The following is a 16,500-nucleotide window of genomic DNA, read 5'->3' as shown; positions in this document are numbered from 1 at the left end:
CTCACTCTGCTGGCTCAAATCAGGGAACAAAGACCAATCAGAGCTCCATACTCTACCTCCATCCGTGCGATGTCAGGCCCACAGCTGATCTCGCTGCACGCGACGCCCATCACAGCAGGCACGACAAGCTGGAACTGAAGAGAAACACGCTCATATTTTCTCTCTACACACACCACAGTATCGAGAGACTACTGGAGAACTACCCTTGGCTATCCTCTGGCACAGGCAGGTGCTCTAGAAGCAACCACTCTGTTCACTCCGTTCAAATGGGACTGCCCATTAGGCAGCATTTGACCAAGCGGCTGTCCCTCTGCTAGCAGATGGGGACTGGCACAAAGCAGCAGATGCATTCGCCCAGGGCGCTCTGACAGCGCAGCAGCAGGGCAGTGAGAGGAATCATTGCTGCAGGTGCATCTGCTCCCCGGCCACGGCTCCCAGCAGCCTCACCACCGGCACCTGCTGCAGCCCCGCACATCAAGGATTTCCTCTGCTTGCATCTCTGCTGTGCTCCCTACAGCTGCCGGGCACACTCACACAGCCCAAGCGTGCGGGCTTGTGACCTTGGGTCACGCTGTGCAGCTCGGCACAAACTGGGCCTAGGACTCTTTGCCTAAGGGTTAGGTTTCCTTCAGACCAGCTGGTCACAGCACCACACACAGCATCCTTCTGAGGGCGGAGCTGGAGGGGAAGCGAAAAAACCCACACGGGACCAGTGTCCCATCAAAGCTGGGTGAGGCTGTGTTACCAAACATGGTGCGACACAGTGCTGGTCAACCACGTGAGGGGACAAAGCGTGGCACGTACCTGGCAGGAGATCAGAACAAGGTAGACAAGTGTCTTGAACTCGCAGCTGATTCTTGTCACTTTGCTCTGTTCTTCCACGAGCAAAAGCTGCACCAAGGGAGCGGGTAGAGGAGAGAGAAGGAACAGGTCTGTGAGCTTGCACCATTTAGCAAAGATGACAAGGGAAAAGCCATGGGACAAATGCCATCTTTGCGGATCGCTTGGGAATGCAGGTACTGGGTGAAAGTTACGTCTGATGGACAACAGTAAGCAGTATGAGCTGCTAGGAGCTCCACCAGCCAGCAGTTCTCAACAGCTCACTGCCCACCGTCCATCCCACGCCCTGTCTCAGCTTACCTACAAGATGCTGCACAAGACGGGGTGAAAACGAAGGCACTCAGTCGCTGCACAAGGGCAACAAGCGAGCTACTCACGCAGAGCTCAAGCGCTCCAATGAAGGGACGCAGCACGCACTGCTCCTCCCCTCATTCCAGCCGCTTGTGACATCACTAAGGGCCACCAGGCTGCTCCGCCATGACGACAGGGTGGGGAGGCAAGACCATGTCACAGGACCAGAAGATTCCAACACCGCACCCAACATTCTAGAATCAGCGGGCGGTTGGAATTCCACCTCAGCCCAATCCTGCAGAAGCTGCCATGCGGTTGCCATGACCACAGCGCAGGACCCAGCGCTTGCTCCTGGGCAGCCTCGTACGGCTGGCCTCAGGCCGTCCCTCTGCAGGGCCTTCCTGCCCTCGGGCAGATGGACACTGCTTCCCAACAGCGTACCTTGCAGCGCAGGGCCTATGGAAAATCCACACTGGAGTCCTATATATCTCTATCAAGCTATCTATACCTAGACACACAGTCACCACTACCATCTTTTTTCTTAGTCTTGAGGTACACCATTCAGCTGTTTGTTTCATTGCCATCAAACAACCCCACTGACGTCACACTGCTGACACAACGTCCTTGCAAACACAGCAGCAACTCCTGGCACCGATAGCTCCGGCTACAACAAGCACAGGGCTCTGGCTTGCTATGGATGCAGTTGGAGCATGGATCTGAGGGCTTTGTGGAAGGGGATATATTTCAAATTGCACCGACGTTTTCCGACCACTTCTCTTTTGACATGGTCCCAGCACCTGGCATGCTGATCATCATCCTGAATATACATTTTGCCAAAGTTCTAGAACTAATGAAATAGTTCCTTACCAAACGCAATCTGATCACTCTTCTGGCCATATTTTGTTCCAGCTACCGCTTCCTGCGGGTGGCACGAATAGCGCTGCATCACCTATAGCTCTCTGCTCTTACCGTTCTCATGCTGTCTGGGCAGTCCTCGTGGCCTCAAAACTCTCTCATGCCAAACGTGCCACATTCTGAGGCACAGAATATATATATCACACTACTTCAAAACGCCTTTTTTTTTTTTTTAATATAATGATACTAGGGATAATCATCTGGAGCTAGAGCAATATGAGAAAATTCCCTTTAGTTCAACCGTAAGTCTGCCCCATGGACTCCAGAGGAGCTCTAAGAATACGCAGGGTGGACATGGATGGCAGCTACCATAACAGTAAGCAATGAAAAATGAGGTTGTGAGCCATGCAGTGTCATTGCATCTGCGGGCAGGGATTTCTCCTTGGACTGAGCAGAGTGCAGATGTAGCCCGAGAAAAGAACTTAGGATCATTCAGGAAAAGCAAATGAGTTGAGTAATTAATTGAAGAAACTCACGTTCCAAAGGTACTTAGAAGGACAGAGTATTTCCCAACAGAATGGGTTTAACTGTCTATGACCTGTTTGGTTAGACAGGTCTACTCTATGTATGCTTAGACTGACCTGAGAGGGCGTGCTTCAGCACACCCCAGAATTTCCAGTTTCCAAATCGTCCAGGCAGCGCAAGTGCGGTGTACGTCTCCCTTGGCACAGACATCAAGCTTTTCTTCCTATGCAATCAAACACGTAGCGAGTCAGAAAGGACTCGTGAACGTGAAACTCATTTTGCACGCAGCGTTAGAATATAGCTAAGGTACCTCCACTGAGATGAGCAAGCTTCGGTTTGGGTTTAAAGGCTGCCAGCTTAGATAGAAACACTGCCATTAGGAAGGCTAAGAAACCTTGGCGCTTAAAATTCCTGGAGACTTGGAGAGTTCTCAAAGAAACCTTGAAAAGCTGCCTTGAAGTATTCCTGTTGAAAACTGCTGGGATGCCTTACCACGTCATTCACCACAACTATTCATATCATACACCATAGATTAAATCAGTTTTAAAACCACGGATTGTAATTATCGGCAATACTTCCTCCCTGTGGATCTCAAGCCCTCGTGAGTGACTGGAATGGGGGGCGGCAAGGGGATTCTGGTGCTAAGCTGAACATCATTCCAGAAATCTGTTCTCCTGAACTAAAAATACGGGCTAAAGGAAACAAGGCGTGTATTCATCATTACACTGACTGCATTAGAGTGTGCTTTTGTGCACACGTGGATCTAGAGACATCGCTAAGAATTTAATTGGTCCACCCAGTCCTTAAGCAACTCAGTAATTCAAGACACCGAACAAGGATGGAGGCTCAGTGGGCCATGGGCAAAGCAGGGAGGACAGAGGCAGGAAGGAGTTCAACTCCAGCTCTCCCACACAAAAGACTGGGAGAGCAGAGTCAGCACCACGGGAGGAGCTATGACACAGCTTGGGAGCTTACAGAGAGACCTGAGATTGCCAAAGGACGGCACCAGGGTAACTCTCACCAGTCCTGTGTAGGGGTTTCATGGATGCTTGGGATGCTGACTTCCACTGCCTGTGTCATTGGTAGGAAGTCCAGGTGACAAAGGCTCCTTCTGTCTGGGTAACGCTTCTGTGGTTCCATGGTCATGACTGAAAAAAAATTAAAAATTAAAATTAAAAAAAAAAAATAGCATGCAACCCTATAAAATTTACCTCTCTGCTTTTCTTGTCAGCACGACATCTAAGATGAGCATTACAAGTCCCTGCACATGATTGAAAAGTCATCCAAGCCTGTGTTCCGCACAGCTTCATCTCAGTGCCAAAAAGAAACACACACAGACGTTTACAAGATTCTTTGCACAGATGAAAAGCGCGGGGTGCACGTGTATTCTCTTCAGTAATAAATAGTAATGTAGAATCCAAAGGTAACTTTTCAAGAACTAGATAAAAGAAAGGTCAATGAAAAGAAAATAAGGGATTAATTATTTTCATCTAAAAAAATCCTTGCTAAACCTCTTCCCATCAAAAAGGAAGCATGCTGGGCACTGTTAGCAGCAGTGCGGAGAACATCCTGCACCACAAGATGCGACACAGTCTTTTTGTCCACAGGCCCCTCATTTCTCTAACTGGTGTCAGATTCACTCAAAATACATGGACCAGAACGGCCGTTCGGTTCTGCTGAAGTAGGAACCCACGGCTGGGATGTCCCCCCGTCCCGTTCCACACTATTTCCAACATCGGGGGGGGAAAGTAAGAGCAACTGACTTCACCTACCCAGGCTTCTGCACGGCCTCCAATACGGTCTCACAGCACAGGGAGAAGCATGGCGGAGAGCTCTGGTGGCTGCAGAAATCAAGGTTGCCCCTACGATGCTGCTTTATAACAACATGACTTACTGCACGTGAGACATGAAAGACAAGGCTAAGGTGAAAAAGCCTCCACTCCCTATGGATGTGGCTGTCTGCACAGACAACAGCTGCCTGCTGTCCAGCAGAGTGATGCTCACCCACCAAAGCTCTCACCAGCAGATGCCTTTCATGGAGACATAAAATTAGCAAGCATGGAAAAGATCTCCAAGATCATCCAGTCCAATCGTCCACCTACCACCAATATTCCTCACTAAGCCACATCTCTCAGGACAACATCTAATGTTTCTTGAACACCTGCATGTCTCTGGGCAGCCCGCTCCAGCGTTGGACCACTCCTGTGGAGAAGTGTTTCCTAACATCCAGCCTCAATCTCCCCTCGTGCAACTTGAGGCCGTTCCCCCCAGTCCTATCACTACTTACATGGCAGAAGAGGACGACCCCCACCTTGACATGACCTCTCTTCAGCTAACTGTAGAGAGGAATAAGGTCTGCCCTGAGCCTCCTCTTCCCCAGACTAAATAATCCCCGTTCCCTCAGCCGCCCCCCCATAAGACTTCTGCTCTACACCCCTCACAGCTTCACTGCTCTTCTCTGGACATATTTCAGGGTTCCAATGTCCTTCATGTAGTGAGGGACCCAGAACTTAACACAGCACTCAAAGTGAGGACTCACCAGAGCTGAGTACAGGGGGATGATCACATCCCTGCTCCTGCTGGCTCCAGCCCTTTGCACTGCACTTCCAATCTCAACCATCCCTTCTGCAGTAGCGCTTGCATCCTCACTTAGGGCTGGAGCTCAAGAGCTCAATACAACAGGAAGAACACAGCGTGCAACTGGAAGATGCGTCTCAAAGCGGACAAGAGTCACCTCTCTGACCTTGGGCACAACTCACCAACCGAGAGCCAGGCCTTGCCAACTTGGCTTATCTGAGCACGTCAGAGGGGGCTGCACATCAGACCACAAGCATCCATTGCAATTGCAGCTCCACGTAGAGAAAAATGCCAATTAACAGGCGTGAATGAATTCACTCACAAGCTGCACGAGTCTGTTCTTCATTAAAAAACCCACATGGATTCCTAAGCCAAAAAGAGAACAGCAAGAGCTAATAGTGATGGAAGATGTTCCTGGTCCTAAACCTCATCCTCTTACCCCCATTTTCCTTGCCTCGTACCCTACCCCAACTCCTGGACGATGCCCGCAGCCTTAAACTCAGACATCAGATCCATGAGCTGAACATGAACAAATCTACCCGGAACAACAGGATGGCAAACACACAGTGGAAGACAACCAACCTGCAGAACCAGCTCCGTTGGGGCTGCTCCAGATGTTTGTATGCTGCCTTCCATGGCTCAGGCTAAGCTTGCTGAGCTGCTCCTCCTTTGTGCAGGGGGAGAGCGGTGCAAATGCTATGTGCTGGCTATGCATAGTGTGCCTTTCACTTGCTTTTCCTCTCTCCATCTTCTATTAGCAAACAGCATTTCAAATCTTTCCTCGTGAAAAAAAATCACCTATGTAAAAAAGAATTGGCAATCTTGCTTTTGAAGTTTCCTTATTTATACAACTTGATGTTTTAAAGCCGAAGCTCACCTAACAGTGACCTACCTTAGACAAGCCCAACCTGCAGGGAAAAGTCATTCCTCTGGGTGCAGAGTCTGCAGACACATTTCCAGGGGCAGCAGTCAGCCCAGTTCTCAGCACAGCTTTACCAACCACAGAAATCCAGCTGATGCCCACCGTGCTTTTCTCTATCCTGAAACACTGCATTGCTGCAAGAAGCAAGAATTAAAATCACAGAACCACAGAATTGGGGTTGCAGGGGACCCTCAGGGATCACTGAGTCCAACCCCCCTGCAAAACGGGCTCCCTACAGCAGGCTGTGCAGGTGGGTGTCCAGGAGGGTCTGGAATATCTCCAGACAAGGAGAAGCCGCAGCCTCCCTGGACAGCCTGTTCCAGCACTCCATCATCCTCGCCATGAAGAACTTCCTTTGCATTTTGGTGCAGAACTTCCTGTGCTCCAGTTTGTGGCCATTTCCCCTTCTCCTGTCCCCACAGATCGCTGACAAGAGGTTGGCCGTGTCCTTTGGACTCCCACACTTAACAAATAATAAGCATTAATCAGATCTGCTCTCAGTCTTCTTTCCTCAAGGCTGAACAGACCCAGGTCCCCCAACCTTTCCACACTGGGGAGATGCTCCAGGCCCTTTATCATCTTCCTGGCCTTCTGTTGGATTCTCTCCAGGAGATCCCTGTCATTTCTGCACAAGGAAGGGAGCCCAGAACTGGATGCAGTACTGCAGGTGAGGCCTGACCAGGGCAGAGCAGAGTGGGAAAATCACCTCCCTTGCTCAGCTGGCCATGCTCCTTTTAAAGCACCCAGCATGCCATTGGTCTTCTTGGCCAGCAGGGCACACTGCTGGCTCATGGCCGACCTGTCATCCACCAGGACCCCCAGGTCCTTCTCTGCAGAGCTCCTCTCCAGCCAGCCAGGTCCCAGCCTGTACTGATACTTGCGGCCATTCCTTCCCAGGTGCAAGGCTCAACACTCGCTTTTGTGGCATCTCATCTGGTTAGATACTGCCCAACTCCACAGCCTGAATGGCAGCACAGGCTTTTGGTGTGCCAACCAAGAGTGAGCACGTTTGTTCTGCCCTGTGCCGGGCTCTCTCTCTCCACCCTGCACATTTGCCTTATTTTGTGCCTGGCTCAATTCAGAACACCCCAAATCTTTAACTTTTCACTCTGCTCAGCAACTTTCTTAATGGAAGGCAAACAGCTCTTTCACAAGAGGGCTGTAAGTTCAGTAAAGCCAGTACTACACACAGAAAATACTAAAAGCTTCTACAGCAAAAACACAATCTCCCCTTCACAACCAGACCCAGCACCAACCCCCGGGAGCACCGCCACTCACAGCTCTCCAGCCGCACTCTGCGCCGCCGATCACCACCACTGAGCTCAGCCAGTAAACCAGTTCTCAGCCCACCTCATCATCCACTCCTCTATCCCACACTTCCTCAGCTTCATTACCAGGATGTCACAGGAGACTGTAACAAAAACGTTGCTGAAGTCAAGGTAGGCAACATCCACTGCAGTACCTGAAATGATCCATTCCATCCCACTCAGGCTGAAGCCTTGATTTCTTCCAGGCACGTAATAGGACCAGCCTCCAACAGGGGATGAGTGCACTGGAAATTCCAGAAATGGAGTTTGAGCCAACAGCCCACATTCCTTAAGGGATAATAGAGCAGCAGACAACCCGAGTACACAGTTCTGAAGAAACTTACCCTTGGTTTCAAGAGAGGGCATCTCACCATTCCCAAGTACAGCAACCCAAACAGCACTTCATATGGTGATACTCCTAAGCCTTTTCTGTGAATGGTTCGTGTTCTGACAAGGGCTACAGGTAAACACTTTGTCCATGGTAATTTGGTCTCTAAAACCAATTTTGACAAGTGCTTTTTCAGCATCTGATTGATTCATTCTACTTTCCCTGAAGAAGGAGGGTGCCATGGAGTATGGAGCTTCCACTTCATTTCTGAAGTTCTCATCAGCTCCTGTAGGACTTGTGAAGTAAAGAGGCTTCCCTTATCTGAGTCTATATTCCACACAATCCCACATCTAGAGATCGTGTCCAGATGTAGAGTCCTCAGTGCAGAAGAGACACGGACCTGTTGGATCACATCAGAGGATGGCCACAAAAAAAAAAAAAAAAAAAAAAAAAAAAAAGAACCAAGGGATCAAACAGCTCTCCTCCAAGGACAGGCTGAGAGAGCTGGGGCTGTTCAGCATGGAGAAGTGAGGGCTCCGAGTTGACCTGGTAACAGCCGTTCAATACCTAAAGGGGAGCAAAAGGAAAGAACAAGGGAAAAATTAGGTTAGATGTAAAGAAAATATCTTTTACAGTAAGGGTGGTGAGGCAGTGGAACAGGTTGCCCAGAGATGTGCTGGATGCCCTGTCCCTTCCAAGGTGAGGTTGGATCGGGCTCTGATCTAGCTGTGGATGCCCCTGTTCCTTGTGGGGGAGTCGGACTAGATCATCACAAATGGTCCCTTCCGACTCTAAGGAGTCTATGGTGTGACAGCTGATGCCATGAGGCACAACGACACAAAGGACGTCAATGGCCTGGTGAGCAATCAGGGCAGGCAGGGAAGTCTGAGTGCTCAGCAGCTCTGGGGACACTCAGCAAGTAGTGCAACCAGGAAGATCCACATCGGCACAGAGCCTGCCCATGGCAGTCCCAGTGTTCAGCAGACCAGAGGCCTTGTTTCATCACACTGCTGGGTCCTGTAGCTGCAGAGCTAGCTATTCAACGGGAGTCAGGGGGTGGAAGGAAGGGGGGGCTGGGTATCACACAGATTAGCAAACTAAGAGCATCCCCTGACAATTGGGATGGAGACCTGGGCTGATCCTGACAAAGTGGTCCAGAAGAGGGAAATCTTACCTCTAAATACGTTTCCTATAAATACAAAGCAAGATCTGCAAGAAACAGAAAAAAACATAGGACCCCAGGGTGGTCAGCTACAGCATGCTCTGAGCTCCATGCCCTGGCATCTGTTACAAATTCATAAGGGAGACCTAGGAGAGAACCAGACAAAACAGGAACAGAACACTTGTGTTCAGTGTGCTCAAGTAGTGGAGACTGCATTGCACTAAGTGAGGACGAAGAAAAGGGCCTCTGGGGCCCAGAGATTTTCTTAAGCTCAGGTCCCAGCCTGATGGATGCACCACACTCTATCACCAGTCACATCGCTTATTGCGCTGGAAGAACAGAGCCCAGGGAGCCCCTTGTGACTCCCACTCCATCTTCAAGTGAGCTTCCAACAGCCATCACAAAACCCACCTGCATACAAGTGATGCATGAACAGGGGGCTCATGAGGGGCTCCATTGCCTGCTCCACAGATTTCACAGAGCTTAAACCAGTAACTAGAGGAACCCCAGAAACCCTTAAATCCCATCGAGCTGCAAAACAGAACGAGATCCAAAGAGACATGGAACATAATTTAAATACGTGCCCTCAAACAACACTCAGCACAGGTGGAATTAATACATGGCACAGGAGACAAGAGGGGACATGGGGAGAGGACACAGGGAGAACACAAAGACACAGGTGGATGCAAGGACACAGTGGAAGGGGACACAGAGGGTACATGTCATTAAATGGGTTGGGACAATGTGGTAGCAGACAAACCAAGTTTGGAGCCTCAGGTTGGAAATTATGCAGTAAGAATCACCAAAGAGGGAACAGAGACTTCATGAGAAGTATTGAGTTTAAAAAGAGCCGCAAAGAAGATCTGAAGAACACAGAATCCTGTTATGGAAAAGAGCATCAGCTCCAGACATTTCCAGAGTTGCAATGCACAGCCAACCAGCGTTACCTTGGGGCTGATTGGTGCATTCCAGAAATTAGATAAGAGCAAAAGAAAGGAACGAACATCAGTCCCTGCATTACCAGTTCAGAGAAAGGGAGGTACGCCCTTTACTTCCCCCAGAAAACAATTGAAGGGCACCATAAAGACAGGCAAAGCAGATAGTGCTACTCTAAACCAGCTTAGGATCCCCACAGGAATGGAAAGATCAAAACCCTACAATAAAGAAAGAATTGCTTACCTCTTTCCAAGAACCAGAGCCCCCCAACAACCCATAGGAGGGGGAGGGTGAAGAGACTGGGAAGAGCCTTGCTGGGAAGAGACACTGCCTTTGGGGCTGCCAGCTCTCAGATGAGGTGAGGGAGGGCTGGAGCCAGGCTCAGCCCCATCTGCTCCCACTGCTTCATTGCTTCCACCTGTGCCGGCAGGGCTGCACCCCCCACCACGTGCTCCATCACTGCTTCAGGCTGTGATCTCAAAGTTCCCATAAAGGCATGAAGAAAAAAAAAAACAAAAAACAAAAAAAAAAAAACCACCAGCAGCCAATTGGGTCTGCCTGTCTGGCAAGGGGAGCTTTATTGACAGGCGAGCTAGGATGGCCCACATATTTTGATTCCAGTCTGTCCTCCATGGCAATTGGTGACATTTGTAATAAATAGGGGAGCACAGATTTCAGTGCTGATACAGCAAGGTGCTCAGAAGCTGCATGTGCAGCACAAGGCCTGAGATGAGTGGCGTCAATGGAGCGAGTGCTGGCTGCCCAACTGCCAGGCTCAGCTTACGGCTCCCCAGGGAGAAACGCGCGTCATCTCCTCGCACAGCAATTAAAGGCTGCTGTGACATTATTGCAGGGTTTGGTGTCCTCAGGGGGTGAACCTGGCACCTGCCTGTATGGCAGCGTGTGGCCTTTGGGCTCCAACAGCAATCACCAACATGCAGTGTGTCCTTCATGCAGCCCTGCGCTCCTCAAGCCAGAGATCGCTGACGTGCTGCAGTGCCCCATTGCTGCTGTGGCTCGACACAGGATTGCTGAAGTTGCTGCAGATGGAGAGAAAAGACAGATCATCTCAGAAAGCGCTGCCCGTACAACTTGCCCACGTGCGTGGGGCACGAGCCCCATTTTGTGGGCAATGACCCCCACTTGCAGGGCACTACCCCCCCCCCCCCAATGTCACAGCTGTGCACCGAGGGCACCATCACCCCACTGCGCACAGCCATCAACTCGTCCCAGGCCTCCATGCATCCCACAGGCATCCCTGTCCCCATCCTCAACCTCACAGTGACATCAGCAAGGAGCAAAGTGGGGCAGGGGACATGAGAGGGCATATGGGGACACAGGGACATGGGGGGACATGGGTTTGATGTGTGGGGTCAGAACTACAGAGGTGAGAGGAGGTGACACAGGGAGGTGGCAGGCCGTGCCAGGAGGTGCTGGTGCCATTTGAGCAGCACTGCAGGGCAGATGAGCAGCACCAGCCCAACCTGGGGGTGATGGTGATGCTCCAGGATGAGGAGCTGATATTGGTCTTCCAGCAGGTAGGAGTTTGTTATCCATACGTAATACTGTACTTCTTTGGCTGTTTTAAAATCAGTGATAGTATGTGGTCTGATCCCATGTCTTTGAAAAGTGTGGTTTAAGGATCGTCAGCTGAGAAGAGCAGCAGAACATGGGGTCATTGCAGGTAGAAGGCATGGGGAAGGAAGTGAGGAAAGAAAGGAGAAAACCTGAAAAAGGAATGGGCGAAGAAAGGGGGCAAGACATAGGGGAATGAAGGGGAATGGACAGAATAGCTGTAGAGCAGCCTAAAAAGCAGCAAGAAGCTCTGGGAGGACTGTAGAGTGCCAGATTCTGTATCAGGTGTGTTTGTGTGTGCGTGTTGTCATTACCTGCTTGGGTCAGGGTTGCTGTTGCTTCTGAGCTCCTGCAGTGGGAAGAGCTTGAGCAACTGGTGCAGTCGCTGCAGACCTGTGGGATGGGGGAGTGCTTGATAAGGACAGCCCTGCAGCCCTCAGCTGGACAAACTTGCTCCGTGTGCCCAGACTGTGAGCTGCACAGTGCCCGGCCGCACTGCTCCAGCTCAGAGCCCGCTGCCTGCAGCTGCATCTTTGCTTCCTTCCCTCCTGCCCAGAGCCTTGAGGGTGCTCCCACAGTCCCCTGCCCACCCCCAGAATGTCAGAGAAGACAGCTGGCAGCAAGCTGCAGGAATCCCAGCACCCTGTTTTCCTTCTGCCTGCAGCTCTCTCCTCCTCTGCCACACAGGGCTCCAGCCTGCGAAATGGGAATGGTCGGGGAGAAAGGGAGTGCTGGCAGGAGTGACTGCTGCAGCTGGCCGGGGAGGGTCTGCGTACCCCGTGCCCTTCTGGGCTATCTGTCCTGCTGCAGGAAGACCAGGGTAGGGCAGCTGAGAAGCTGCCCCCATCAGAGGGGGGAACAAGCTGTCCTTCCACAGAGACATTCCTCTCACAGCCAGATGCACCCACACAACTCTCGGGCCATCTTGCCAATGGCAGCTGTGACACATCAATTCTTTCTAGGCAGGTGAATTAATTTTTTCCATCTGTAAACTTAGGGGGAGAACTGCAGTTTTTGTTAATCTTTGTAGGAACACTGTAATGGTCCACACAGAACTCAAAGCTGCAGCTTTGTGCTAGATCTGGCTGCTTAGACTTGCTAGGACCTAAAACTTCCCATTTTATGGCATGAAGAGAACAAAAAGCCAAAAATGAAACCCGCAGTGAAAGAAAGGTCCTTGGAAAAAAAATACATGGAAGTATAAACAAGACAGAGACTGAGCAAACATTAACACGGCCCGGTGCTTTCTGCCAATGGGCTCTAATTCCGTTATCATTAAATTTGCTGGGCAGTTGCATTTTGGTATTTGAACATTTAGAAACAATGCAACAGACGTTGGCAAAAAGAAAAAAGAATTAAAAAAAAGCAACTCCTTTTTTACAGCTATTTATATGCACTTGGCACAGCTCTCCTGGGTTTGGAGTAGTTTCCCTCTTTCTTCTTCGTCTTTCCCCCCACAACCCCTCCACTTCGAACTTCGTGCTCCTCTCGTCTCCCGTCCTCACAGCACACACACCGGATCGCCAGGCACTGCGCCGCCGCTCCCCCAGTCCCGTCGGAAAAGTTCTTTCCGCGGTCTCTGCTGCCACCTCGTGGCCAACGCGCGGAACTGCCGCTGTCTGCCGCCGAGTCCTGCCAGCAGCACAACGCATGTGCCTACAAATGCGGAAGTGGCGTTTTAACCGCTCTGCGCAGCTAATCCGCCACTCTCTATGGTGATCAGTCCTCCAGCTAATAGCGAACACGCGCCCATCAACATAACAATTGCAATTTTTTCGAAACACCACTACAGGTACGGGCAAGCAGCCGATTCTCGGACCGCCGGCTCAGCAATCTTCTCCCCCTTCTAATCCAGGATGCCTCTCATTTATTTCCGCCGTTTTATGCCCGAACCCACCAAGGAACGGAGCGGTTGGGCTCACAGCTGCTCCACAGCGCCTCGTGCCACGCAATTTGCTCGCCACCCCGGTGAATTAGCGAACGGCCCTTCCAGCCCCAGCCCCGTAAAAGCCCTCGCAGCGACAGCGGAACGTGAGCAGCCCGGAGATTCGCTGTCGCGGTACCGGCGTGCAGCAGCACCGACTCCACAGCAACCCGGGACCAGAAGTCTCAGGAAAGCAATACGCATGCGCGAATCAGGGCACTGCTTCACTCCAGCGCCAGTCCCGGCACAGAACTGCGCATGTGCCTTTATCGGCTCGGCGCTACTCTCGGCACCGCACTGCGCAAGCGCCGCTGGCGGCATCACGCTGCAGGCATGCAAGTAAGCTGCTCCCAGCTGTCCTTGTAGAGCTGCAGCCCTCGCCAGGTGCTCAGTCACTGCTTCAGGTCGTGACCTCACAGCTCCCGTACAGCCATGAGGCAAAAAAAAAAAAAAAAAAAAGTAAAATGAATGTCTTCCAAGGGTGGTTTATCAATGGATGAGCTGCGATGGCCAATGTGTGTGGATCACAGTCTGTCCTCAAAGATATTTCTAGCAGATAGGGAAGCAGACATTTTAGTACTGACACATAGCCCTGGGTCCCTAGGAACCTCCAGTGTATTCCAGTCTACCCCATCAGATACCTGGAGCCCCCCCTGGGTTCTGCAGTACATCTGTGGGTCAACCCCTGTACTCAAAGTCACACGAGTGCCCCTCAGTGAGAAACACTCAGCTCCAACCATTGCCCATCAGGACCACATGGAGCAAAAGAGTCACCCCTTCCAAGACCCCCAGTGTGTGCATGTTTGAACCTGGAGGACTTCTACCATAGCGATGAGGGGCACAGAGCAGAGACAGCAGAGCGATGTGCTGCACAACTGCAGTTGCAGTGGTGTGCAGGACAGTGCCCTCTATGGGCCCCCGGGTCCCTGTGCCCCCCACAGACCCCACAGCATGGTCCGCACAGCCCTCCACGGGGCCCGAGATTCTCTGTGAACCCAAATACCTTCCATGGTGCCCTGCATACCTCTCATCCCCTTTTGGACCCCCATGGTCCTCCACAATCCCCTATAGGTCCCCACGTCCCTCATTTCCCCTACTGACTACCATGTGCCCTATGATCCCGTGCTCCACTATGGTCCCTGTGCCATTCTGTGCTCACTGAAGTTCCCCACAGACCCCAAAGTCTCATACAGACACAACAGTGGTCCCCCACAGTCCCCACAGACTCCCATGGTTCCCTATAGACAAGTCCCGCCGATCCCTGTGCCCCACTTTTGTGGCCCCCTTGGCACCCCACAGCACCCACCCCCACCCTACACCCCCTTCTGCTGTGGGGTGGAAGGAAGTGGTGGCCCCAAGGTGTGGCCCTCCTCACAGTGGTCCTCATGAGCATGGTGCTAGGGGGGTGAGGGGAGTTGCAGCATGGGGGTTGTGGGGGAGACATGGAGACACTGGAGTAGTTCTTGGGATGAATGAGGTGCTGTGGGGCACTGTGGGGTCCTATGAGGCTGTCACTGCCCCACGATGACCCCACTGTACCCCCAAGTGTTGTCCTCCCCATGGGGATCTTCAACATTCATTCAACCCCACGTCATGTCCTGGAGCTCGGTGGGACCCACAGCTTTGGGCATGGGTGCTGGCACTGCTGGAGGCACGGTACGGATCTCCTGCCCCATTTGTGATCCTGAATCCCTGGGGCTATGGGTCAGCCCCACATGTGTGTGTTCCCTCAGCATGGTGGTGGAGGCCCCAGATGTGGAGCGGTTGTATGGCTGTGAGGTGGAGAGCAGGGAGCCCACAGAGGTGGAGTTGTGGGGTGAGTGGGAATAGGGGGTTGGGTGGGGTTGGCCAGGAGAACAGCACTGCGCTGACCCACAGAGAACTGCACTGCTGCCCACATGGGCATGGCTTTGGCCCATGATGGCAACGCCACCATTATGAGTAGGGCCATGGGGCAGCCATGGGGCAGCCATGGGCTCTGCCCCATATCACAGGTGTGTGGCCCCAGGTTGATGTGGGAATACAACCACAACATCCATATCAGTGGGGTCTGTACCATGCTGGGCCCTGACCTGCAGCTGCAGGAAATGTTGGAGCCTGGACACCAGAAGATGAAGGGATGGAGCCCATTTAAGGGCTGGCACAGGGGGCTTTCACTGTGGGTCTCTTCCTACCTAAGGCCTTCTAATGTGGAGCTTATTGGTTTCCTTCGTGTCTGTGCTCATGAATGGTGCACCGGAACTGACCTCCCACGTGGTCAGATGAGCCAAGTTGGCAAGACATGGCTCATGGTTGGCGAGTTGTGCCCAAGTCAAAGAGTTGACTCTTCTCAGCTTTGAGACATGTCTTCCAGATGCACACTGTGCTGACGTCTAGAGCTCAAGCCCTAACTGGGGATCTAGATACTAACACAGAAGGAATGGTTTAGATACATGTTAGCCTTGATTGGAAAGATAGTGCCAAGGGCTGCACATGCTTGTAACAGTTCTGAGCGTAAGGAAGCAGCATCTGCTGCTGAGCATTTGCTGGGTGAGCATCACCCTCCTGAAGAGCAGGCAGCTGTTGTCTTTGCAGACAGCCACATGCACAGGGACTGGAGGCTTTTCAGCCTTTCAGCTCTTGGCTGTTGCTGTGAGAGTGGAGGCTCTTGCCCTGAGAGAATTACCAGCGTAAGGGATACTGTGTGTTTCTTTTTGGCACTGAGATGAAGCTGTGTGGAACATCGGCTTGGATGACTTTTCAACCAGGTGCAGGGACGTGTAATGCTCATCTTAGATGTCGTGCTGACAAGAACAGCAGAGAGGTAAATGTTATAGAGTTGCATGCTACTTTTTTTTTTTCAGTCATAACCATGGAACCACAGAAGCGTTACCCAGACAAAATGAGCCTTTTTGTTTCTACAAATGACAGAGGAAGTGGAAGTCAGCATCCGAAGCATCCGTCAGAGCCCTGCACAGGACTGGTGAGAGTTACCTGGCGCCGTCCTTTGGCAATCTCAGGTCTCTCTGTAAGCTCCCAAGCTGTGTCGTAACTCCTCCCGTGATGCTGACTCAGCTCTCCCAGTCTGTTGTGTGGGAGAGCTGGAGTTGAACTCCTTCCTGCTTCCTGCCTCTGTCCTCCCTGCTTTGCCCATGGCCTGATAGGATTTTATTCCTCGCACCCAGATTGGCACGTGTGGATAAGTTAATGTACATTTATTTTCTGCTTGTGGTGTCAGGCTGAGGAACAGTTCACAGCTGAGCTTGTGGTCAGTGAGAC

The 16,500-nt window shown here is 51.6% G+C and overlaps 1 pseudogene across 1 annotated transcript in view; it reads right to left on the bottom strand.

The window, feature by feature from the left end:
• The window catches only part of LOC306948540 (ras GTPase-activating-like protein IQGAP1), a 45,445-nt pseudogene extending 31,882 nt beyond the window's left edge, over positions 1-13,563 (bottom strand). The window contains exons 1-4 of the transcript in view: positions 13,443-13,563; positions 12,835-12,974; positions 7,361-7,605; positions 5,555-5,623 (exon numbers count right to left, since the gene is read on the bottom strand). The product of the transcript in view is annotated as a ras GTPase-activating-like protein IQGAP1 (transcript). The remainder of the gene's footprint in view (positions 1-5,554; positions 5,624-7,360; positions 7,606-12,834; positions 12,975-13,442) is intronic.
• Between the last annotated feature and the right edge of the window lie 2,937 nt (positions 13,564-16,500).

Source organism: Tetrao urogallus, assembly GCF_951394365.1.
Source record: "Tetrao urogallus genome assembly, chromosome: 7".
Classification (NCBI taxonomy): Eukaryota; Metazoa; Chordata; class Aves; order Galliformes; family Phasianidae; genus Tetrao; species Tetrao urogallus.
This window is presented reverse-complemented; position numbering and strand designations above follow the sequence as displayed.